At 39.1% G+C, this 23,782-nt stretch overlaps 1 non-coding gene across 1 annotated transcript; it reads left to right on the forward strand.

Moving 5' to 3' along the window:
- Positions 1–10,741: 10,741 nt before the first annotated feature.
- Positions 10,742–10,846, forward strand: LOC111772634 (U6 spliceosomal RNA). The gene has a single exon (XR_002806638.1). It is a non-coding gene; the product is annotated as a U6 spliceosomal RNA (small nuclear RNA).
- Positions 10,847–23,782: the final 12,936 nt, after the last annotated feature.

Here is a 23,782-nt window from a genome sequence, read left to right on the forward strand (position 1 = left end):
TTAGGGAGGGCTAACTACAATATGTTTCCATGGGGAAGGGTGCTCTGACTTCTAAATAAGGGACTCATAATGAAGTTCGGGACTACAACATGTCAAGCAGATTTAGCTGTTTTTCAAATGAACTGTGCATGCACCTTGCACTATGATGGGATATGTGGGAGTATGCTTTGTCAGCAATGACTGGATGTTCCTCCCAGAGCTCTACAGAATGAAAATGTAGATACATTTTCTTCTTAGACTATTCCAGGAAATACATATATTTCAGCAAATAATACAAACAGAAATTAATTTAATTACTTATTAAGCTGGCAAATGCAATCCAAGGGAAAATTATTCTAGAAATAAAGGCACTTTTTTTTCTGGTATAAATTCTATATTTCTTTACTGTATTAAAAAAATGACTGTATCTGTTAGCTTTTAGTGCATTATAACCTCCATCCCAAAATTCAGCGGCTTAAAACAAAAATTATATGACTCACATGTCTGTGAGAGGCAATATTCAAGGCCTCTTAAGGCCCAAGCTCATAATGGTACATTGTCATTTCCATTTCATTCTACTGCCCAGGGCAAGTCACATGGCTAAATCCCAAGTCAAGTGGTGGGGAAATATATTCTGCTCCTTTAGTGGGAAGAATGGCAAAGTCCATGGAAAAGACATGGACACAGGAAGGGGCAGAGAACTGGAGCCAATGAGGCAATCTACCACAATGATTGGTGGCCCAATAAACTTAAATTAGACACTACTCCTTGAAGATTCAGGTGTCTCTGTGAGTATGTGGGGGTTGGGGATCAGGGAAAGGGGAACAGGGTGAGCTTTTGAGTGGCATGTCTTACAAAGGCACAATGCCTATACCTGCCATTTGAAGATTGAAGACTCCCTGAATCCAAGAGTATTTTAAAGCGTTTGGTCCACTGGTCCTGCAGAGACAGCTGGGCCCTCTTTCTCCATCTCAGAGCTGTGACAAGCAGAGCCAGCCAGGAACTTTTCCAACAAGTCAGGTTGATGGGAGGTGGATGTCCACGAGAGGCAGGAACACCTAAGGGATAAGTAACTATAGGAAATAGGTACAACTTCTTACCAGCTTTGAGAGGTCCCAGTTAATTGGCGAAGTCTTAAGAGGGGCCCTGAGGTGCTAGAGATATGCCCCTGGCTCACTACTCTTATGAAGATTACATAGAGGAAAGAATGACAGGGTAATTGGTTTGGTGACTATGCTTAACTTTTGTTGGGGGAGGGGTATAAATATAAAAGTTTTATATTTTCCTATAACTCTCCTGGCAGTTGTGCTAAATGTCCCCTCCCCCTAGACTTTTCCTCTAGTATTGGTTTCTGTAACAAACTCTTGGCCAGTTTTTACAAATTTTCAGCCAATTTTGGTTATTAGAAAAGTGTATTTCTGGCATTTAAGATTCAGTCCTGTTCTCAAACTCAAAGTTCATCTTCTCCTTCCTCCAGCTCAGGCTAGATCTGCCCAAAGGGACCACGGTAGCACCTGCATCCATCTCCTCCTCCCTCTTCTAGCTGTATTTAGAGTGGAGGTTGGGGAGGAGTGGCAGAGATGCAGACCTCTTCTTGGTTGACCCTGACTGCTCTTCTGTCAATGTCTACACAGGCTGATGAAGAGGCTCCAGCATCCTTTGTAAATGGGGAGGGGAGTGGAGGGCGGGGGGCGGGGGCAACTTATTCTGGTGCAGCTCCCTTAGGCACTGGCTATCGTTTGCCAGGTTTGGCCAGCTATTCTAGGTGACGCCCAGTTGGTGCCATTTATCCTGCAATGCCTGGGCCTCTTTGCCAGTATCCTCCTTCCCAACACACACACACACACACACTGCTTACATTGCCCAAAACTATAGCCCCAGTTCTCACCTTTCAGCAAACTGTTAGGTCAGCAGGCACACATGGGATCCGTCTTCTAATGGAAACTGACACATCACAGGCACAGCAGTCTTCGATCTCGCCAGACCCTCTCTCTCCAAATCTCTTGGCCGTTAGTCAGGTCACATGCGGGCCAAGCTGTATGTCCACTTTTGAACCAAATCCTGTTCTGGGGATAAAAATGTTGGTCTCCTTTTTTTGTAAGCACTCCAATCTTTACAAGAAATTCTCTTTTTTTCTCCCTTTCCCTTTCCATTGGCTTTGGGGATGGGAGATTCACACCTCTTTCCCTCTCAGTCCTCTCAGTGGAGGGGAGCAGAGGTGGGAGGTGCATGCTCTGGGAGAATGGGGCTGGCTCCAGGTGCTGGCAGCTCTCTGATTTTAAAATGTGAAGGTACCCACTAATTTTTGGCTTTAGTTTGGGGCCCTAGCTGCAGTTCAGGGACAACAAGAAAAGTCTTACTATTTGATCTATTAGCTTTAAAATCAGGCAGAACGTGTTTCAAAACTGGGCTCTGCTCCTTACTGTTGAGTCTCATTTTCTTCATCTGTAAAATGGCGTTACTAGAAACTACTTCTCAGAGTTACTGAGATAATAAAATTAATGAACGAAGGTTATTTGGCTCCCACATAAAAGGCATTAATTGCTATTAGTTATCTTTTCTCATCATCCCATCCTCTGTGTCCACCTCCTGCACCTTACTTGCAACCACCTTTGTGCAGATGTATATCTATATAGACAGATATAAATGTATATGTGTGTGTGCATCAAATCCAGGCCTTTCATATTTTTGCCCCTTGATTCCATATTATGTTATTGGTGCAGAAAAATACATCTGGGATGTAAATCTTCAATATTCAGTAGCAATAGCCTTAAGTTCTTATATGACTCATCAAGTCGTAAGTTACTGAGGGTATCAGGTGTGGACTTTCTACTTCCTGCATTGCATTTGTGTAGGTGTATTATTACCAGAAATCCTCCATAACGCTACCCAGTCATTTGGGTCTCTGTTTCTACAGAAATGACTAGGATGAAAGAAAAGAAAGACTGAAACAAAGAAATGCAATTGTTTTTATGTTTTACCATCAAGAATATCGTTTTAGTTAAAATGAGACCATTCAAATGAGAATAAACAAATTTAAATAAAAAAGAAGTTTTGATGCTGATTTCTAAACTGAATGGGGTTTTACCTGATAAAATCTACAAAGCAGAATATTTATCCTCAAAAAAATATGAGCTGCACATAATCATTACTCATGCTTTCACACCTTCAAATATGATAGATTTTTTAAAAACTCAATAGGTTGAGAGCTTTTTAGGATACCTGGGCTCTATGTTTAGAGAAAACAAAAGGTAGCTCCATTACTTATTCAACAAATATTTGTTAAATTACAAAACTGAAGAGGCTCTGTCCCTGTTCTCCGTTGCTTTAAAGTTTAGAGCTTAGTCTAATAGAGGAGAAGTGAAGTAAACAAAAAAAAAATCACACGTCAGTATTTTCCTATTCTCCTCCACTGTCTAACACTGGCCTCTACCAGCTCAATCAACTTTTGACACCCCCAAGGCTACTAGGACCACCTCCACCATCACAGAGCAATCTTAGAAAGATCTGCTGTATTTGCCCTGCAGGAAAGTCTACAAGAATTAGAGAAATCTTGATTCATTGCTTTTCAAAGTTTCACCATTTGCAAAATCTACACAATATTGTCCTGACTTGTCATATTAACCAAGTTACCAGTGTCTTCTGAAGGTAGCATTTGGTAAAGACAGTGAACCAGTATACCTGGAATACGTACTCTCAGGTTCTGCTTCCACTGACAAGTGCACACACACATAGCCTGAAAGTAACTGGGAGAGAGGCAGAGTTTGATTTTATTTTCAGGCAGAGATTGCATGAGGATGTTCTTATAGCTATGGCTGATTTTGACGAATACAAATGAGTACAATAGTTCTGACATACCAACAAAAAAGTTCCCTGAGTTTTATGCACCCACATAGATAATGGTCAAGGAATTAGACTAGTAGGATGTTGGAATTGAAGGGCCTCAGAAATCACCGGTCCAAATCTCTCATTTTACTGACAAAGAAATTTATGTCTTTGACTGTGTTAGAAAAAATTTGAGAGAAATTTAAATAGGGGGAAAAAATCACTGGATGTCCTGTCTAGCACATCCTTACAGTTTGTCTAGTTATACAGGGGTCTGAAACTCCAATCTTTGAGCTATTTTATTATAACCAAGTCTTAGAAAACTTAGAGTAATGCAAATGATTCCTGTGCATAGAAATGTAGATGAATATTTTCATATGGAATACAGTTGATCACGGCCCTGTGGATATTGACCAGTTTTCCACCTGTTTGCAAATTCATTTCAGCATTCCTAATGGCCTATATATATGTGTGCTTTTGAACTGGTTGTATTATCTTACTGGTTCCCACATTAATTAATGCGTTAAATAAAATCACAGCCACTGTCTTAGTTCCCCATTTAGCATAACAAGGGACAGACTTGGCAATACAGACTCCAGAGTTTTATTTTTGGGAGGTCCAGATATCAAGGTGAAGGGGACGAGCTTGCTTCTTCTGTCCCTAGATGACCACGGGAAAAGAAAGGAGATGGAGGTGGTGACAGGCAATGGCCAGGTGCAGGTTCTAGTGTCAGCTACAGAAAAATAAATAAATAAACAAAGATTTGGGTCTTGTTATAAAGTGGTTTCCTGAACCTAGCCCAGTCCTACTGGATTAGTCTGTGAACATGAGCCTTATGGACGCTCAGGTTGGAAAATCATTATTCTAGAGTCACAAAATACTTTGAGACTATTAAAAAGGGAGAGAAAACAGAACTAAATGAGGTGAGCAGAGAAAGCCCTACGCCTCTCGTCTAGTTCAAATTTTAATAGGGAGTGACCCATAGAACACCATACCCTACGTTTTCAGTGCAGTGGCTTCAAACGTGGGTATAGTTTTGGCAGAATTATTCTGTATTCCATTTACAGAAACTATCAGAAAGTGTTTTCATACGGTTGTACAAGCACGGTAAAGGCTTTACCTTTGATGTTATTTCTAATAATAGCTGCAGAATCGCCCCTAGCAGCTCCTGCTTCAGTAAGGAAGAATTAAAGTCAGGATCCTTCTCTAATGGGGAATCCGTCCACGTTTACAACTAACAAAGAAAAATTGTTATCCTTTGAGGTTTGTTTGTTTGTTGATTTATAACTTAAACCGAAAACACTAATTTTAAGAAAAGAGATGCCCAAGCATTACTTACCCTGTAGAAGCCAAACTTTTTCACGATAGAAAATAATGTAATCCTTACAGATAAACGCAAGGAAGCCGGCTGTGTGCAGGGCACAGGGCTGCTCCAGGGCACTCGGGACAGACAGGTTTGAGCTCTAGAGCACACTGAATGTGCCTCTGGTCTTAAAGTTTCTAAAATCATCAGTCTAAACAAATTAGTTAGATTACAGAAGACTTGGATCTGAGCATAATTCAAAACTTTCCTGCCTCCTATGCCTGAATATGTACATCAAGACTAGGTCAAATATTGGGAAACCAAAACAGACTCTGTACAGTGTTTAAAAAAAACCTTAATCATTTCATGAGAAGCAGAGGAAAAGAGGCACCGTTAAAGCAAAGTATTGAAATACAGCTTCTGCAAAACTGCTTTTCTGCTCGTTAAGGTGACCCAGGCAATTCTACAACATCCCGTTTAGCAATAACCTGAATTTCAATACGTGCCCTGTGCTTGTCTTTGAAGAGGCTGAAAATAAAAATATGTCACAGCCCTCTAGGAGCCTTCACATTAGTTTAATAGTAATACTGATGAGCTTGTGGAACTTTCAAAGACACTCTTCTCAGTAACACCAGACGTTAAAAGTACACAAATAAAATACGTTGTTGGTCTGGCTAAAGCTACATTTAAAGCTATGTTTATTGAAGAACTAAGGTAAGTCTCAACACCGTAGTCCGGGTATCTCTTAGATGACATGTTACAAGATTGACTTATAGCTGTAGCTCAGGATGAAGTTCTCCAACGATTCCTCTCGAGTGAACCAAATTCAACCCAAGAACAGACCCTAGACAGTGAGACCAATTGTTATGGAAAGGAATAAACATTTTCCAATATAAGCTCTTGACATCAGTGTTAGCAGAATTAGTAAAAACACACCCTAAAATGTCTGTAGATGACTCAATCACTTATGCAACAACTTAACTCAGGCTATGGGAGTGTTACCCCCACCCTGCTGTGCTCATAAGGGTCAGGTGGCATAATGTGGATTTGAAAGACCACCCAGAACAACGTATGGAGTGAAATATTCATCAGAATACAGCTCAGGGATATGCAGATCCTAGTTGTTCAAACGGCAGCAAAGCTAGCAAAGTGGTATTGTTATAGAAAGACAACTATATTTGTAGAAGGGCCCTCCATGTGTAAGAATAAGATGGAAATCAACTCTCTTTGTGGTGTGTTAATAAAAAAAACACTGGGGAATAGAGGATTAAATAAAATTAAAAATATTATTTTGCTGCAGGTCTTTTTGGAGTCTTTATATGCCAATATACCCTAGTAGTGCAAGAGATAAGATATGCAGAATTTCCCAGATATATTTGGTTACCGTATCAGTTAAGATTAAGTTCAATTAGAAGTGACAGACAAAATATGAAATATCAGTGTCTTAATATCTTAAACTATATAAAAGTTTATTTCTTTCTTAAGTAAAATTCCAGAGATAGATAGTCCCGATCTACTTTGGCTCTTTAGGGTGTCATGGACTTAGGCTTTCATTATTAAGACCACCTCATGGTCCCACATAGCTGCTCCAGCTCCAATCTATACATCTACATTCCATCCAGCAGAAAGAGGAAATGGAAAGGAGAAGAGAATCCCCTCTCCCTTCAAAGACACTTCCTAGAGGTTGTAAAATAACTTTTGATTACATCCTATTGATTAGAACTTAGTTCCATGACCACACCTACCTGAAAACGAGGACCAAAAAGATAGTCTTTATTCTGTGCAGACATGTGCCTGGTTAAAAATTCTATTTCTATGGAAGAAGAGGAGAGGACCATGAACAGTCTCTCTCACAACCATGAAATTCTTTATTTCAGGTAGCAATTCACAAAATAAAAGTGTGGAAATATTGATGTAAATTAATTACTTTTCACAGTATTTTCTCAACCTCTAAGAATCAATGTCCAAGGCAATCCATTGGAAAAGCCTGAGAACCAGGACCAGCAAACTGGTTTACTAAGGTGTTCTTATAGGAACCAGAAGCATAAAAGGGAGGATTTATGTTTTTTCATTTGAATCTAGCTGTTGCAATAATTCATTTGAAAGCAGAATGTTTCCTCAAGCACGAGGAAGCCATCTTTTTGAAATGTAAACATCAAGACAGAGAGAACTTCCATCTCCCAGTTTCTGTGGGAAAGTAGGAGCCTAACTTGAGTGGGCACCTTGGTCCAAGTTACAAAATGACCTCCTGCCATAAAGTTAGGAGAAGCTTGTTTTTCCTTTGGATAAAGCCAATTAGCTAACACAGATGGTTACCCCAATTACCAGATGAATTTAGGATGAACTCTGTGTGATAAATGGTGCTACTAAGTCCTCTTATTTGAGGACTAGTTACTGTTTATCTTGAGAACATGGATGGAACAGGCTGTAGCTGCCAGGCTATGTCAAAGAGTGAGACTTCTTTCTGTTTCTGCAGTCTCTTAGTGGCTTGCCTGTGATGCATTTCACATTCTGGTTTAATGGTTATTCAATAACAAAACTGTTTTCTGCCTCTTCTACTTTTGTGGAGAATTTTTCTTGGTTGGCAAGAGATTTTGTTTTTAATTTATATTTCTGCAACATTGTCCTCAAATTCACTTACATCGTATTACTTAGCATATACTCTGCTGCAAATGTCAGACTGTTGTAATTTGACATTGAACTGCCTAACTGAAGCTGTATCTTAGCTGGTGTGGCTAAGGCAAACATTCAACTAAAGGAAAAAGTGAGATTTTCTGCAGTGAGACATTAGTCGACAATAGCTGCTTCCAAATTACTGGATGTTGAGTTTTATGAGCACCATAGAGTCAGTGAGATTCTTTAGAGTGCATCTTTTGGGGATCTGAGGCTGAAATCTTTGCTCACATTCTTCTAGTCTATGTTAAAAAGAGCCATTCTCTTGTCTGAAAACAACCACTGACCTGTGGATATAAATGCCATAAGCTGCAGTGACCAGCCAGGAGAAAATCTCGTGTGGCCTAAGTTTTAGAGTCCCTTGTGCAGGCTGCCCCAGTTAAAAGCTAACTCTCTGACTGCAAACCCAGCTCCAGTGCCAAATACAGGCTGCAGACCAGGAGGGTAAGAAGCCCCCACAGACTGTACTTAGTGTATTAGTTCCCTAGGTTGGCTGGAGCAAACTCCCACAAACTGGTTGGCTTAAAACAACACAAATTTATTACCTGACAGTTCTGGAAGCTGAAAGTCTGAACTTGAGAGGTCACTAGGGCTGCACTCTCACTGAAACCGGTAAGGGAATCCTGCCTCGCCTCCTCCTGACTTGGGTGGTTTTTTGGGCAGTCTTTGGCGTTCCTTGGCTTGCCGCTACTTCCTGCCTTCACGGGCACATGGCGTTCTCTCTCTGACTCTGTCTTCATGGCCATATTCTCAGAAGGACGTTAGTTGCATTGGAGTAGGGTTGCACCCAATTCTAGTATGACTTCATCTTAACTAATTACATCTGCAACCATCCTATTTCCAAATAAGGTCACATTCAGAGGGACTGAGGGTTAAGACTTTAACATATCTTATTTGGGGGGACACAATTCAACCCCTAACAATCAGTAAGAGCCACTAAAGCTTAAATTACCCTCCCGGCTCTGCCAGATGCTTCAATCTCCATGTATTAAGATGCTCTCCGCTATTTTACTTATTTTTCAAATAATAGAGAGAAAAATTCTCCCTGTCCAAGTTCTGAAGTAACCAAAAAATGATATAAAGAAGTTGTTTGATATTTAGAGCTAAAATTTACACTTTTTTTAACTGGTAAGGGCTGAGCTGAAGGACATGGTTTCCATTTTTGTGCAGGTAGGCTTCCTAATACTGAGCCCAGAACTCAATTTAGCCACGCAGTGGCAGGACAGCCAGATCACACACACATAGCTGATATAATAAGGATGTGCCCAAGTTTGATCTTGGTCCTGCTATTCTGCCAAAAGTTCCAAATGACAGATGCCTATTTCACACGTCCCAAAATTCATGGATGATCGGAGATCACGTGATGTCAGAGGTGACCATCACGGCTAGTTAGCATAACAGAGACTGTAATGCAAACAATAGATGGGATCAGAGACGTCATTCAGATTTATCAGTGATCTGAATAAATATCTGGATATTTACTTTCAAATGATGGGCAAGCAGACAAGATGAAGTTGGGTTAAAACTCTTCTTATCAAATTTTAAGAAGACGACAGCGGTGGAGGTGGCAGAGTTTTGGATCTTTCTGAATCCTCACATAGAAAAAGACAGTGAAATTAAAAAAAATTGATGAACAACATTTACAACAAAGCTAGGTGACAAGATACCCAGTGAATCTCAAAATACAAACCAGCAAAATCCACAAGACTTACGCATTATCAGCATCTTTTCAGGAGGAAGCAGAAGGAAGCTACCGAAGATCAACAATTTAACAATAGGAGACTCCAAAAGAGCCCCCAGCTACTCACTGGGGAGTGCAGTGGGCCAGTGTGAGAGTAGCAGCAGAAATGAGAGGGGTTTGTCTCTCAATTAGCAGGTGAGGTAAGGGGCCTGCAGTAAGCCAGGCTGACAGGTTCAGCAGGACCACCTTCCCACCTTCCACTGGGCCTCACACTCAGGCCAAATAGAGCAGCTGAATCAAAATTGACAGGAAGGAATAACATAGACGAAGGAAAGAGAAGGTCCAGGGAAAAGTGGGGCAGACAAATAGAGCAAGACAAACTCAGAAAAATCACCTTAAATTTTTTTCTCACAAGCAGAAGGACCTACAACTAAAATATACAACTATGTACTGGGGGGCTTTGGGAAGAAGAAGAAGAAGAAGAAGAAGAAAAAGTTTTGTGGTGTTTTTTTTTTTTTAACATTACACAGAAACAACAGGAGTTGTAGAACAAAATATCCTTCTGATAATCAGGAGAACTAAATTCACACAAAAATGAATAACAGAAAAGTGTTAAGGCCAAATTCAATACAAAGATACTATGTGTTTTCAATAAAAAGTCCTATCTGACAATTTTTTACATGTCGTGAAAATGAATTAAATTATCATTTTTGCCACCTTAAAACTTCATGAGGAGGAAATAATTTAAAATATTAATAAATTACTTTCAATTTTGACATGATAAAGAACGTAAAGAGAAAAGAAAATGGAATACTTTGTTAGAAAAAATATTTTAAAACATTTTAATTTGACTAATCAACTTTCAATGTGTGACTAATAAAATTATTACAATAATTCTACATTTTTAATTATTTTTTTCAGATTTATTCTTGATTTCTAGTTCTTTTTCCCATGGCAATACTTGGTTTTGGCCTTGATTTTAGCCAAATATTGACTTTAACTCCTGGCGTTTTAGCATTTGGAAAAAACATATATCAGTGCATTTCAACCTTATGAGATTTATGTCCTGGATGACAAAAACAGAACATGGATTGTCAGTGGGCTGCTTTCTCCCAAAAGGAGAGTGAGAGGAAGAGGTTGGGCTGTGCATCCTCAACTTCTCTTTCTAGACTTATTAATCACATCAAGTCTTTATCAATTATCTACTGCTGTTTAAAAACCACCTAAAAACTTAGTGGCTTAAAAAAACAATTTTATCTGTTCACAATACTGTGGGTCATGCTTGCTTTGGCAACACATATACTGAAATTGGACCAACACAAAGAAGATTATCATGGCCCTTAAGCAAGGATGACACGCAAAGTCATAAAGTGTTCCTTATATTTAAGGGATCAATTCATCAAGAAGAAACAGCAATTCTAAATATATATATGCACCCAACATCAGAGTACCTAAATATATTAATCAAACAGTAACTAATCTGAAGAGAGAAATAGACTACAATACAATAACAGTAGGGGACTTCAATATCTCACTTTCAGCAATGGATAGATCATCCAGACAGAAAATCAGCAAAGAAATGTTGGACTTGCACCATACATTAGACCAAATGGACCTAACATACATTTATAGAACATTCCACCCATCAGTAGCAGAATACACATTCTTCTCAAGTGCACACAAAGCATTCTCCAAGATAGATCATATGATAGGCCACAAAGCAAGTCTTAGCAAATTTAAGAAGACTGAAATCATATCAACTTACCTTTTCCAACCACAACGGTAATAACAGAAATAAACAACAAGAGGAAAGTTGAAAAATTTACAAGCAGGTGGAAACTAAATAACACACTCCTGAACAATCAATGGATCACAGAAGAAATAAAAAGAGAAATCAGAAAATATCTCAAAACAAATGAGAATGGAAACACAGCACACTGAAACCTATGGGATGCTGCAAAAGCAGTTCTGAGAGGGAAGTTTATAGTGATAAATGAATATATTAAGAAAATAGAAAGATCTCGAATAAGCAACCTAACTTTACACCTCAAAGAACTAGAAAAAGAAGAAAAAACTAAGCCCAAAGTTAGCAGAAGAAAAGAAATAAATATTAGAACAGAAATAAACGCCATACAGACCAGAAAAACAATAGAAAAGATCAAGGAAACTAAGAGCTGGTTTTTTGAAAAGATAAACAAAAACAACAAAACTTTAGTTAGACTAATTAAACAAAAAAGAAAGAAGACTCAAATAAATAAAATCAGAAATGAAAGAGGAGACATTACAACTGATATTACAGAAACAAATAGGATCATAAGAAACTACTATGAAAAATTATAGATCACAGATTGGATAAGCTAGGAGAAATGGATAAATTCCTAGAACAAACAACCTACCAAGTCTGAATCAGGAAGAAACATAAAATTTTAACAGATCAATAATTAGTGAGGTGATTGAATCAGTAATCAAAAAGTTCCCAACTCAGAAAAGCCCAGGAACAGATAGCTTCACTGGTGAACCTACCAACTATCGAAAGAAGAATTAACACCAATCTTTCTCAGACTCTTCCAAAAAATTAAAGAGAAGGAAACACTTTCAATCTTCTTCATCTTATGAACCCAGCCTCACTCTGATACCAAAGCCAGATAAGGATACTACAAGAAAACTATAGAACAATATCTCTGATGAATATAAATGCAAAAATTTTCAACAAAATATTAGCAAACTGAATTCAACAACACTTCAAAAGGATCAGACACCATGACCAAGTGGGATTTATCACTGGGATGCAAGGATGGTTCAACATATGCAAATCAATGAGTGTGATACACCACACTAATAGAATGAAAGAAAAAAACATATGGTCAACTCAATAAATGCAGAAAAAGCATTTGAAAAACTACATCATCCTTTCACGATAAAACTCTTAACGATTTGGATATAGAAGGAACATATCTCAACATAACAAAGGCCATCTATGACAACTCCACTGCTAACATCATACTCAATGGTGAAAGACTGAAAACCTTTCCTTGAAGATCAGGAACAAGACCAGAGAGCCCACTTTCACCACTCCCATTCAAAATGGCATTGGAAGTCCTGGCTAGGGTAATTAGGCAAGGCATAGAAATAAAAGGCATCCAAATTGGAAAGGAAGAAGTAAAATTGTCATTATTTGCAGATGATATGATCTTGAAAATCCTAAAGACTCCACAAAAAAACTCCGCAACACTAGTCAATGAATTCAATAAAGTTGCAGGATATACAATCGACACACAGAAATCAATTATGTTGCTATACACTATCAACAAATTATCTGAAAAAGAAATAAAGAAAACTATCCCATTCACAATAGCATCAAAAACAATAAAATACTTAGGAATAAATTTAACCAAGGAAGTGAAAGATATGTACAATGAAAACTACAACACTTGGATGAGAGAAATTGAAGAAGACACAAACAGAAGGATATCTTGTGTTCATGCATAAAAATAATTAATATTATTAAAATGTCCATACTATCTAAAGCCATCTATAAATTCAATGCAATCTCCATCAAAATTCCAATGGCATTTTCCAAAGAAATAGGGAAAACAATCCTAAAATTTGTATGGAACCATAATAGACTCTAAATAGCCAAATTAACTCTGAGAAAGAAGAACAAAGTCAGAAGAATTATACTTCCTGACTTAAAACTATGCTACAAAGCTGTAGTAATTAAAATAGTATGGTAATGGCATAAAAATAGACACATAGATCAATGGAACAGATAGAGAGTCCATAAATAAACCCCTGCATATACCATCAACTAATATTTGACAAGGGAGCCACAAACATTCAATGGGGAAAGGATAGTCTCTTTAACAAATGCTGTTGGAAAATCTGGGTAACCACATGCAGAAAAACAAAATTGGACCCCTATCTTACACCACTCTCGAAAATTAACTTGAAATGGATTAAAGACTTAAACAGGGCCCGCCTGGTGGCATAGTGGTTGAGTTCGCATGTTCCACTTCTCAGAGGCCTGAGGTTTGCTGGTTTGGATCCCAGGTGCGGACACGGCACCGTTTAGCAAAAGCCATGCTGTGGTAGGTGTCCCACGTATAAGGTAGAGGAAGATGGGCATGGATGTTAGCTCGGGGCCAGTCTTCCTCAGCAAAAAGAGGAGGATTGGCTGTAGTTAGCTCAGGGCTAATCGTCCTCAAAAAAAAAAAGACTTAAACATAAGATCTGATACTGTAAAACTCCTAGCAGAAAACGTAGTGAAGAAGCTCCTTGACATTGGTCTTGGTAATGATTTTTTGGATATGATACCAAAAGGTCAAGCAACAAAAGCAAAAATCGACAAGGGGGACTATATCAAACTAAAAATGTTCTGTACAGCAAAAGAAACAATCAACAAAATGAAAAGGCAAGCTATGGAATGGGAGAAAATATTTGCAAACCATACATCAGATAAGAGGTTAATATCTAAAATATATAAAAAACCATACAACTTAATAACAACAACAACAAAAAAACAAACCAAACCAATTAAAAATGGGCAGAGGAACTGAACAGACATTTTTCCAAAGAAGATATCCAAATGGCCAACAGGTACAAGAAAAAATGTTCAACATGACTAATAACCAGGGAAATACAAATCAAAACCACCATGAGATATCACTTCACACCTGTTAGAATAGTTACCATCAAGAAGAAAGGAGATAACAAGTATTGGATGTGGAGAAAAGGAAATCCTTGTATACTCTTGGGAATTTAAATTGGTGCAGCCACTGTGGAAAACAGTGTGGAGTTTCCTCAAAAAATTAAAAATACAACTATTATATGATCCAGCAATCCTACTTCTGGATATATATTCAAAGGAAACGATTATATATATATACAATATGATATATTAAAAGGTAATATATATACATATATATGTGTGTGTATATATATACACACACACACACAATGAAATATTATTCAGCCATGAGAAAGAGGAAATTCTGCCATTTGCAACAACATGGATGGACTTGAGGGCATTATGCTTAGTAAAATAAACCAGACAGAGAAAGACAAATATCGTATGATATCACTTATATGTGGAATCTAATAAAGCTGAACTCATAGAAACAGAGAGTAGGATGGTGGTTACTAGGGGGAGGTGGGAGGGGAAATGGGGAGATGTTGTTTAAGGGTACAGATTTACAACCAGAAGACAAATAAGTTCTGGAGAGCTGATGCACAGCATAGTGATTGTAGTCAACAACACTGTATTATATACTTCAAAATTGCTAGGAGATTCAATCTTAAATGTTCTCACCACAAAAAAGAACTGATAATTATGTGATACGATAGACGTGTTAGCTTAAGCTATGGTGGTAATCATATTGCAATATATAAATGTATCAAATCAGAAGATTGTGTACCTTAAACTTACACAATGTTATATGTAAATTACATCTCAATAGAAAAAAATACTGTGGGTCATCAATTTGCAATGGACCCAGTGGGAGGTCTTTCTGCTGGTTTTGGCTGGGTCACACGTGTAGCTGCAGTCATCTGCAGCTTGACCGAGGCTGGATGGTCTAAGGTCAGCTTTCTTACACATCTGGTGGTTGGTTTGGGCTGTTGGTTGGGCCTTTCTCTCATGTGTTCACTTATCGTTAAGAAGTCTAGTCTGGGCTTTTTTATGCAATGGCAGCAGACAAGGGGACTAGAGCTAGAAGCTGCAAGTCCACTGGAGATTGAGAAGTTCAGAAGCCAAAACCCATTGCTTGCACTGCATTCTGTTGGTGAAAGCAAATCATAAGTCTGGTTTGTGGAGAAAGGGGTGGAGAAATTAAATCCACCTCTTGGTAGGAGAAGTGGCTAAGTCGTATTGTAAAGGGCCTGGGGGAGGAGGAATTATTGTGACAACTTTAGCGAACAATCTTCCCCGTAGTTCACCTCCTCTTCTGGGACAGATGAATAAAGGGGCAGAGAAGCCAGCAGTGCGATGGGAAGAGGGATCTCTGCAAATGGAAGGGAACTGAAGGAGTGAGGGAGCAGTGTCTGTTCTTCCCACTCACCTCACAAACTGGTAATAGTTTAAAATAGAGGATTCCTATCGACCTATGAGTAGCAATTTCAGATGTACAGAAAGTAACATTATAACTCTAACATTATTCTCTGCTTATAATTATATCTTTTAATCTTTAAAAACATAATCAGTTTGGGGCTGGCCCTGTGGCCGAGTGGTTAAGTTCGTGCGCTCTGCTGCAGGCGGCCCAGTGTTTCGTTGCTTCGAATCCTGGGCACGGACATGGCGCCGCTCATCAAACCACGCTGAGGCAGCGTCCCACATGCCACAACTAGAAGGACCCACAATGAAGAATATACAACTATGTACTGGGGGGCTTTGGGGAGAAAAAGGAAAAAAATAAAATCTTTAAAAAAAAACACATAATCAGTAAATATATTGAGTAGTGATTCTAGATTTTTAGATTATATATACGTATATATATATACATATTTTTTATATATATATATTTTTTGCTGAGGAAGATTCACCCTGAGATAACATCTATTACCAATCTTCCTCTTTTTGCTTGAGGAAGATTAGCCTTGAGCTAACATCTGTACCAATCTTCTTTTATTTTGCATGTGGGTTGCTACCACAGCATGGCAGGCGACTAGAGGTATGGGTCTGCACCTGGGAACTGAACCTCAGCTGCTGAAGCAGAGTGTGATGAGCTTAACCACTAGGCTACCAGGTCAACCCCAGGTTTTTTATATTTTTGTTAATCCTTGGAATTATTAAAGAAAGTTTAATTAAAGAAAGTTTAAACATATTTTCCTCTTGAAGTAAAAAGAGAGTCAGTGAATACACTGTGCAGTGAGCTGAGATTTCCAAACTACAAAGGTTATTGTTAAACATTGACATAATTAAGGAAAGTTTCAAATTCAGTTTTTCTCTTTAGGGCTTTACAAATTAGAGAGATTCTTCTATATGTAAATGGTTTAAATGATGGCATCATACCAAGGGAGGGGGGAGATGGATATTTCTAACCATGATTCATTTTGCCTCTGTGACTACAGGGCCCATCAGCTTATCAATAGGAAAACCTGCTAACCCATCACAACCCCATGGATTTGGGTGCTGATGAGTAAAAGAAAAACGACACCTGCATCATTGGCAATGGCTAACGAGACAGGGGCGTCAAGAAAAGGGGAGGCAGTGTCAGCAAGGGCAGGCTGTGAGTCTACCTTAGAGAGCCCAGTGCCTCTGCGGCTGCCTGGAAGTTTGCTCAACAACCGCTCCAGACTTTGGGAAAGTCCAACATTCATGGAGCAACACCGAACCAGGATTTTGAAATGAGTCTGTCTTGAACGGCCAGGCCTTGGTTTCATGGACTCCTTGGTGAAGGCGTGGCTACTCTATGATCTGGTCCAAGTGGCAAAAGGGGCTGTTGCCATCTCCCTCTGTACATTTTCACCTTCTTGTTCTGAATCAGGGCAAACTGCAAGATGGAAAAACAGCCCAAGAAGGGAAACGGAAAAGCTGCTGCACCCACCCTTCTTGCCCTTCCTCTGCCGGGACTTTCCTAGTGCTGAGCTGCTGCTCAGCTATCGGGGAACCAGAGGGAAGGAGAGGTGCCCAAAGGGAGCTGCTGGCATTGTGGGGACTGTTTATATGCGGCAACGTCCCAGGAAGACTATCCCCACCTACAGTTTCTCTTCCTTTTTGCTTATGGTAACAATGGGCAATGGATCTCTTTCTCTCTCTCTCTTTCCCTCCCTTCCCTCCTTCCCTCTCTTTTTCTTCTTTCTTTTAAAATTTCTCATTACTACTCACTCTGAAATTTGGTAAGAACAATCATGATTGAACGTGACAGGCATCCACAAAGCTCAGGGACATTCACAAAAGCCATTTTAGCCATCAAAGCTATCAAAAGTGTGACTCAGAATATCTTCTTAAGGTTGTGAGGAATTATGAATTTGGCATGCATTTTATACATGCATACATACACATGCATACATACATGCACAAGCTTTTTTCTAAAAAAATTTTCTGAGTCTTGGAGAATCCTAAGACTGTGTCCTCAGAAAAGTCAGTATTTTGATATATTGCATTTTATATCATAACTAAAGACGTATCTGATATTCAGTCCGCCTTGTATAAAACTGTAGCACAGTGGAAAACTTTTGCTTATTTATAATACGATTTTCAGTCAATGGGAGATTATAGTAACTGCTTTTGACTTACTAAACTCTTCCCTTCCGGGCTGAAGTTTATGGAGCACATCTGTCTCTCAATAGTACTAGAGAGAAAATTGGCCCCAGTATATGAAGCTGAGGGAAGAGTGAGACTTTGTCATGGAGGAGACTCCCAATTGACTAGATCACCCTTATACATGAACAGGTACTCAAGGAGCAGCCAATTGGCTGGGCTGGTATATAGTTAAGCAGTAAGATGATAAAAGTAGTGGTTGTATGGGTTTTGTACCCACTTTGTGGAGTTATTTTCTAATAATATTTTAGAAAGGTATAGGACAAATTCACCAAAATCCTCATCTTCCTACATCAGGCAAAGCATCGTATACTCTTGAGTCTCTGGCATGAGTACCTCTAATCTCAGCCCCACTCTGTAGTCAGCAGAGGTACCTATCGTAACTTTTCTTTAATAACAGTGCTAATGTATATCTCATTCCTCTCAGATAGGTTCTATTCTTATCCTCCTTTAACGGATGAGAAACCTGAGGCAAAGAGAGGCCAACTAACTTGTCCAAAGTCACGTATTGGTAGGTGGTAAAGCCAGGACTAGAACTCATTGGCCTTCTTCCAGACTCACGACATCATATTACATTTGTACCTTGATGTCAAATCAAGTTGTGGAGGGAATTCTATTTAACTCACACTTCAAGTTGATAGATCTTTTGATGCAAGTGTATTGAAATATTTCATGTTGAGAGGTAGATTAAAATGTTTACTAAATATAACAAATTCCATTTTTATTGTGTTGAATATGTCACTTCACCACTTCAAAATCTCCAGTGGCTCCTTATTGACCCATACCTAAGTAATTAATTGAAGAAGTTAATTAAAATGAAAAATGATAGAAAATGCTATAAATGCACCCTAATATTTTATACTTGACATGAAACATAGGCAGCTACATGTGATGTGGAGCAGGGCCTTGTCTTGGACAGGGGTCCTCTGGTGGAATTCAGAGGTGCCTCCTTACCTACACCACATGCAGGCTGCATCATCTTATGATCTGAAGTTTTAGTTTCTTTAAAGTGGAACAAGACCTGAAAGACACCTGTGAAGCAACCTGAGCCCAGAATCCTTCTGGAATTTTATTTATTTTCTCCAATTTTTAAAATAACTTTTTCACCCACAGCTAATTTAACATCAATTATTTTAAAGACTCACTTTTATCAATTCTTTCCAAAGCATTCTGCTTAGCTGTTGTAGAAAGTATTCACTCATCATTCCCTCTCACATGCATATTTCATCAGGTTATGGAGCATTTAATTAAGTTATGTAATTCCAGTTACAACTAAAGAAGGCACAAACAGGCTTAGGGGCAAAGGTAACTGATTCTTGTCAGCCCTGAACTCCGATTGTGGAAGCAGAAGTGCTAGGAGCTGTGCAGAGAGGCAACTGTCTCCCAAGTTCAGGCGCAGGAAGCATAGTGAACAAGTTCTACAGGGGGAACGGGAAGCATCGATTATCTACAGGTCTGATTTGTTGCACATCCATTAAGACTGCTTCTGCTGTTCGGATTCCTCAGTCTGGCATTTCGCAGTCCTCAATTATGACCCAGACTTGCGTTGCTGCCCTTCTGTCCTCCCACTCCCCTGCATATGTCTTATGGACCGTCAATGCAGACCTTATTCACTCCTCTCCTGCCAGAAGTATCCACACTCCCCTGCGTTACAAAATGCTTTGTCCCAACTCTCCCCGCCTTGGTTCCAGGTATCCCTGCCCACAACGTCACTGTGCCATAACAAACCCCTGGACACACCAAACAAAGCATTTCCTGAGAAGAGAGAAAGACAGTTCTTGGACAAAAATCCCCAAAGGCTTGCTCACATTGCTAGGCTAGTTCTGCATATTGAATCTGCACAGGGGTGCGCACAGTGACATTTGTAACTTCGAGGGGAGCTGAGAGCGTAGAGCTGTCCCCTTAGGGATGCTGTGCTCTCTCTTCTCCCTTCTGCATGGTAAGCAACAAGTTCTTAATGTAAACATTTCATTCTATATTTCTAGAACATCATCAGACTCACTACTTGTGTTCTGGAACTCTCAGGGCTTGCTTGCTTCTCCTCATTTGCCTGCTGTCTTTCCACCTGTAATGTCTTCTCACCAGTATGTGTTCCTGTTAAAAACTTACCCACCCTTCAGATCTCTCTAGAGAGAAGAACCACCAACCAACAAGACCGTATATACAACATAAATCCACATATATACCACTGACTTTCACAAAGGATCCTCAAAAACCTTGAAAAAATTCAAAATAAATATAAAAGGACAAACGAAGGAAAAAAATTTTGCTGGGAAAATACATGTCTTCAAGTATTTGGGTTGATCTCTCACCTCAGCAGAGTTGTTAGCTTGGTTCTTAGCTTTTCTTAATTTAAAAGGTAAGGATTATATAATGTTATAAACCAATATTATTTTAATAAAAAATTAGAGAAAATAAAAATAGAAATATAACGATCTACACTTAAATTTATATAATGTTATGAACCAATGTTATCTCAATAAAAAATTAAATGAAAAATAATAAAAGGCAAAGGACTATATAATATATATATATATTATAATTATATATATATAATATAATTTTTTTATCTGATAAAAGAAAGTAATCTTGTTTACCTTCAAGACTAATTAATTCTTGATACAAAATTCAAACCATGTGTAACTACCTGTTATCACCTTTAGTAAACTGCACAGAAGAGAAGCCTCCAGAGACGGGGCCTTGCTTGCTTTGCTGAGATAAATCAGGGGCCTCTGTTAGACATCCCTGGAAGTCTCTTCATATTATACGCAGGTTCCTAGATGTCACCTACCATTCTCTGAGAACTTTCTGATGGACTGTCTCATGCCAGCACTGCTGGGCACTGCAGAGACTGTGGGGTGTCATTGAAAGTGAATTCACATCCAGTGAGATTGATTCTGCTCCACCACTTAACAGCTGACTGACCTTGTCAAGTTACTCAACCTTTCTGATTTTTCATTTCCTCCTCTATAAAATCAGTACAGTAATTGGAAAAATAAAACTGAAAATTACCTATCACAGAGGCTGACACATATTATGTGGCAATAAAAGGTATCATTCTTATTCTTACTAGTTTTCTGAAAAAATGAAAAACAGACAAAACAACAACAAAAACTTCCTCCTCCCTGGCTTCTTTTCCTCTGATTTAAAAATGCACAGGTTTCCTCAGTCTTGGAGAAACTTTGGTTTGACTGCGATGTGCCTCCAATCTATGATTTTATTTCATAACTGCCTTTTAACACTATCTCCTCACCATTCGCCATCTCCTTAACACTTTGAAATTTGGCTGTCCTGAGACTTCATCTTTACTCTGTTGAAACTTCAAGATCCCCAGTGACTCAGTGTCACTTTGTGCAGCATTGGGCAGTTTGAAGACAACTTGAGATTCCCTTCCTCGACACACACTACTTTCTTCTCCTCCTCCTTGGTTCTTCTCTCTTCTTCACTCAATTTCTCTACTCACGCCTGTCCCAATGGTGGTTATTGCCCAAGGAGTTGTTCTCAGACCTCTGAGGACAACTTTATAATTTACACTCTCACTGAGTAATTTTATCAACAAATATCTTTATGTAGATGCCTCCCAAATCTTTCTTTCCAGAGCAGATTATTCCCTAGATTCTAGCTGCTTAACTTCAATTTGGACTCCTAATAGGCATCTCAGACTCAGTGTACAGAAGCACATCATCTTCTCCAAACATAATCTCCCTGTGCAAGTTTCAAGCCTTTAAATCATCTTTGATTCCTTCTTATCTCCCTGCATCAAATCAGATGTGAAGACCTGTCAGTTCTTCCTTTCTCATGTAACTCAGCCTGTCAATTCCTTTTCACTCCCTCCACCACTACTACTACTATCACTTATCATTGCATTCTTGGATTATTATAATTTTCTCAACTCCAGTTTTCTTCAACCTCAATCTATTCTGCATACTACCAGCAAGTTATTGCTTTTTAGAAAACTACTCTCATCAAACACGTCAAATAGCTAGCCACCTCAAAAACACACATGGTTCCCTAAATTTTATAGGAGAATAGATGATCTACTTTGGTATTCAAGAGTTAGAGCTTCTAAAATTGGATTTAATTTTTCCTTTTAGACTTATTTACAACTAATTCTTAACATTAATATTTATTAAAGTAAAAATAGCCTATTTATTATTGCTAAAAACCCATGATGTCTTAGACTCCAGCATCTACTCCCTGTCTTTCTGTGCCTCCTCACTTAAGAAAGAAAGAAAAGACAAACCAATTCCATGATTTCTTCCTGGCATATCAACTCTTACCTCAGTATCGATCCACTTGTTCACCAAGGTTCTGTGTTCAATTCCAGGAGTACAGCATGTGGCCCCACCTCGGTCAATCAATGTGCCAACTGCTCCTTGCCTATGGTAATTGTTTCAAGGATGAGTATATGACCCATGTATGTTCAATTAGAATGAATCCTAGGACTCTTTTTATTTTTAAAGATTTTATTTTTTCCTTTTTCTCCCAAAAGCCCCCCAGTACATAGTTGTATATTCTTTGTTGTGGGTCCTTCTAGTTGTGGCATGTGGGACGCTGCCTCAGCGTGGTTTTATGAGCAGTGCCATGTCCGAGCCCAGGATTCGAACCAATGAAACACTGGGCCGCCTGCAGCGGAACGCGCAAACTTAACCATTCGGCCACGGGGCCAGCCCCTGAATCCTAGGACTTTTGAAGATGTTCCTAAGAAAAGAATCAGGATAGGATGGACTAGTCTGCAGTAACAAATACCAAATCTCAGTGCCTTAACTCAACACGGTTTATTTCTTGCTCATGTCACAGTCTGATGTGTGGTGGGAGGCTCCCTTTCGGGGCTCTCCTCCAAGTGGTGACTCAGCGAGGAAAATGAAACAAGATTTTATAAACACATAGGATTTTTCTGCCACATAAGGGAGAGTATAGGAAAAAGTAAGATTGTAGAGTCATTTTCAGATGAACGTAATATCAAGATTAATTTTTTATTTTCATAAAAATGTTAATATGAGACATTCCAGAGTGTCTAAAACACCCAGAAATAATCACAGACATGCCTGTACCCACCCAGAGGGCACAGTGCTTCAACTCCTAGCAATGGAAAGTGCTCTGAGATGGAACTCTGGTCCATTTCCTTATTTTTTCCTTCCATGCACACTCAGCAGTCTGCCTTACTGTACACTGCCTGGAAAAAGGAGAGGACAAAGAAAGAAGTACAAAGGAGAAAGAGGAGAATGAAAAAGAGCAGAGAGAGAGGAGAGGGGACATTTAGGGAGAAAGAGGGGAGAGAAGGAGGGAGAAGAAGAAGGCAGTAGTGATAGGACCCATGGCATCTGTGTTTTGAGTTTTTAGTAGATTGTCTAAAAACTCAAATAGCATTTCCTTAATTCTACACTTCTTGCAAATAGACTGTGGCCTCACACATGTAGAGAAGTGTGGCTGGTCCTGCTTATATGTGAAATAATAGAAAAAATAAATATTGGTTTCTGCCCACAGTTCCTGGCAGAGCCCCTAAAACCCTTGAAATTTCCTAAGTGATAAGAACATCTTTTGCTCTAATACTTGGTCTTTGACTCCTCTTCCTGGCACACAGCTCCTAAACCCCTTGGAATTTCCTAGTTGACAGGAATGTCCTTTGTTCTAATGAGGTGACTCCTTGTGGGCTCCCGGATGGGGAGGCTGGTTACCAGAAAGACCAAGCCATGATTAGAAGCTGGGAAATTTCAGCCCCATCCCGCATTCTCCAGAGAGGAGTGTGGGGCTAGAAATGGGGTTAATGATAGATCACACCTACATGAGGAAAGTATGAGGTTCGGGGAGCTTCCAGGTTGGTAAACACATCCATGTACCGGGTGGTTGCTGCACCCCAACTCCATGGAGACAGAAGCTCCTGCATTGGGGATCCTTCTAGACCTCACCCTATGTATATCTTCATCTGTCTGTTCATCAGTGTCATTTATTAAATAAGAAATGGGAAAATATAAGTGTTTCCTTGAGTTCTGCGAGCTGTTCTAGCAAATGATTGAATCTAAGGAAGAGGGTCATAGGAACCTCTGATTTGTAGCCAAATGGG

The sequence above is a fragment of the Equus caballus genome, chromosome 2, assembly GCF_041296265.1.
Source record: "Equus caballus isolate H_3958 breed thoroughbred chromosome 2, TB-T2T, whole genome shotgun sequence".
In the NCBI taxonomy this organism is placed as follows: Eukaryota; Metazoa; Chordata; class Mammalia; order Perissodactyla; family Equidae; genus Equus; species Equus caballus.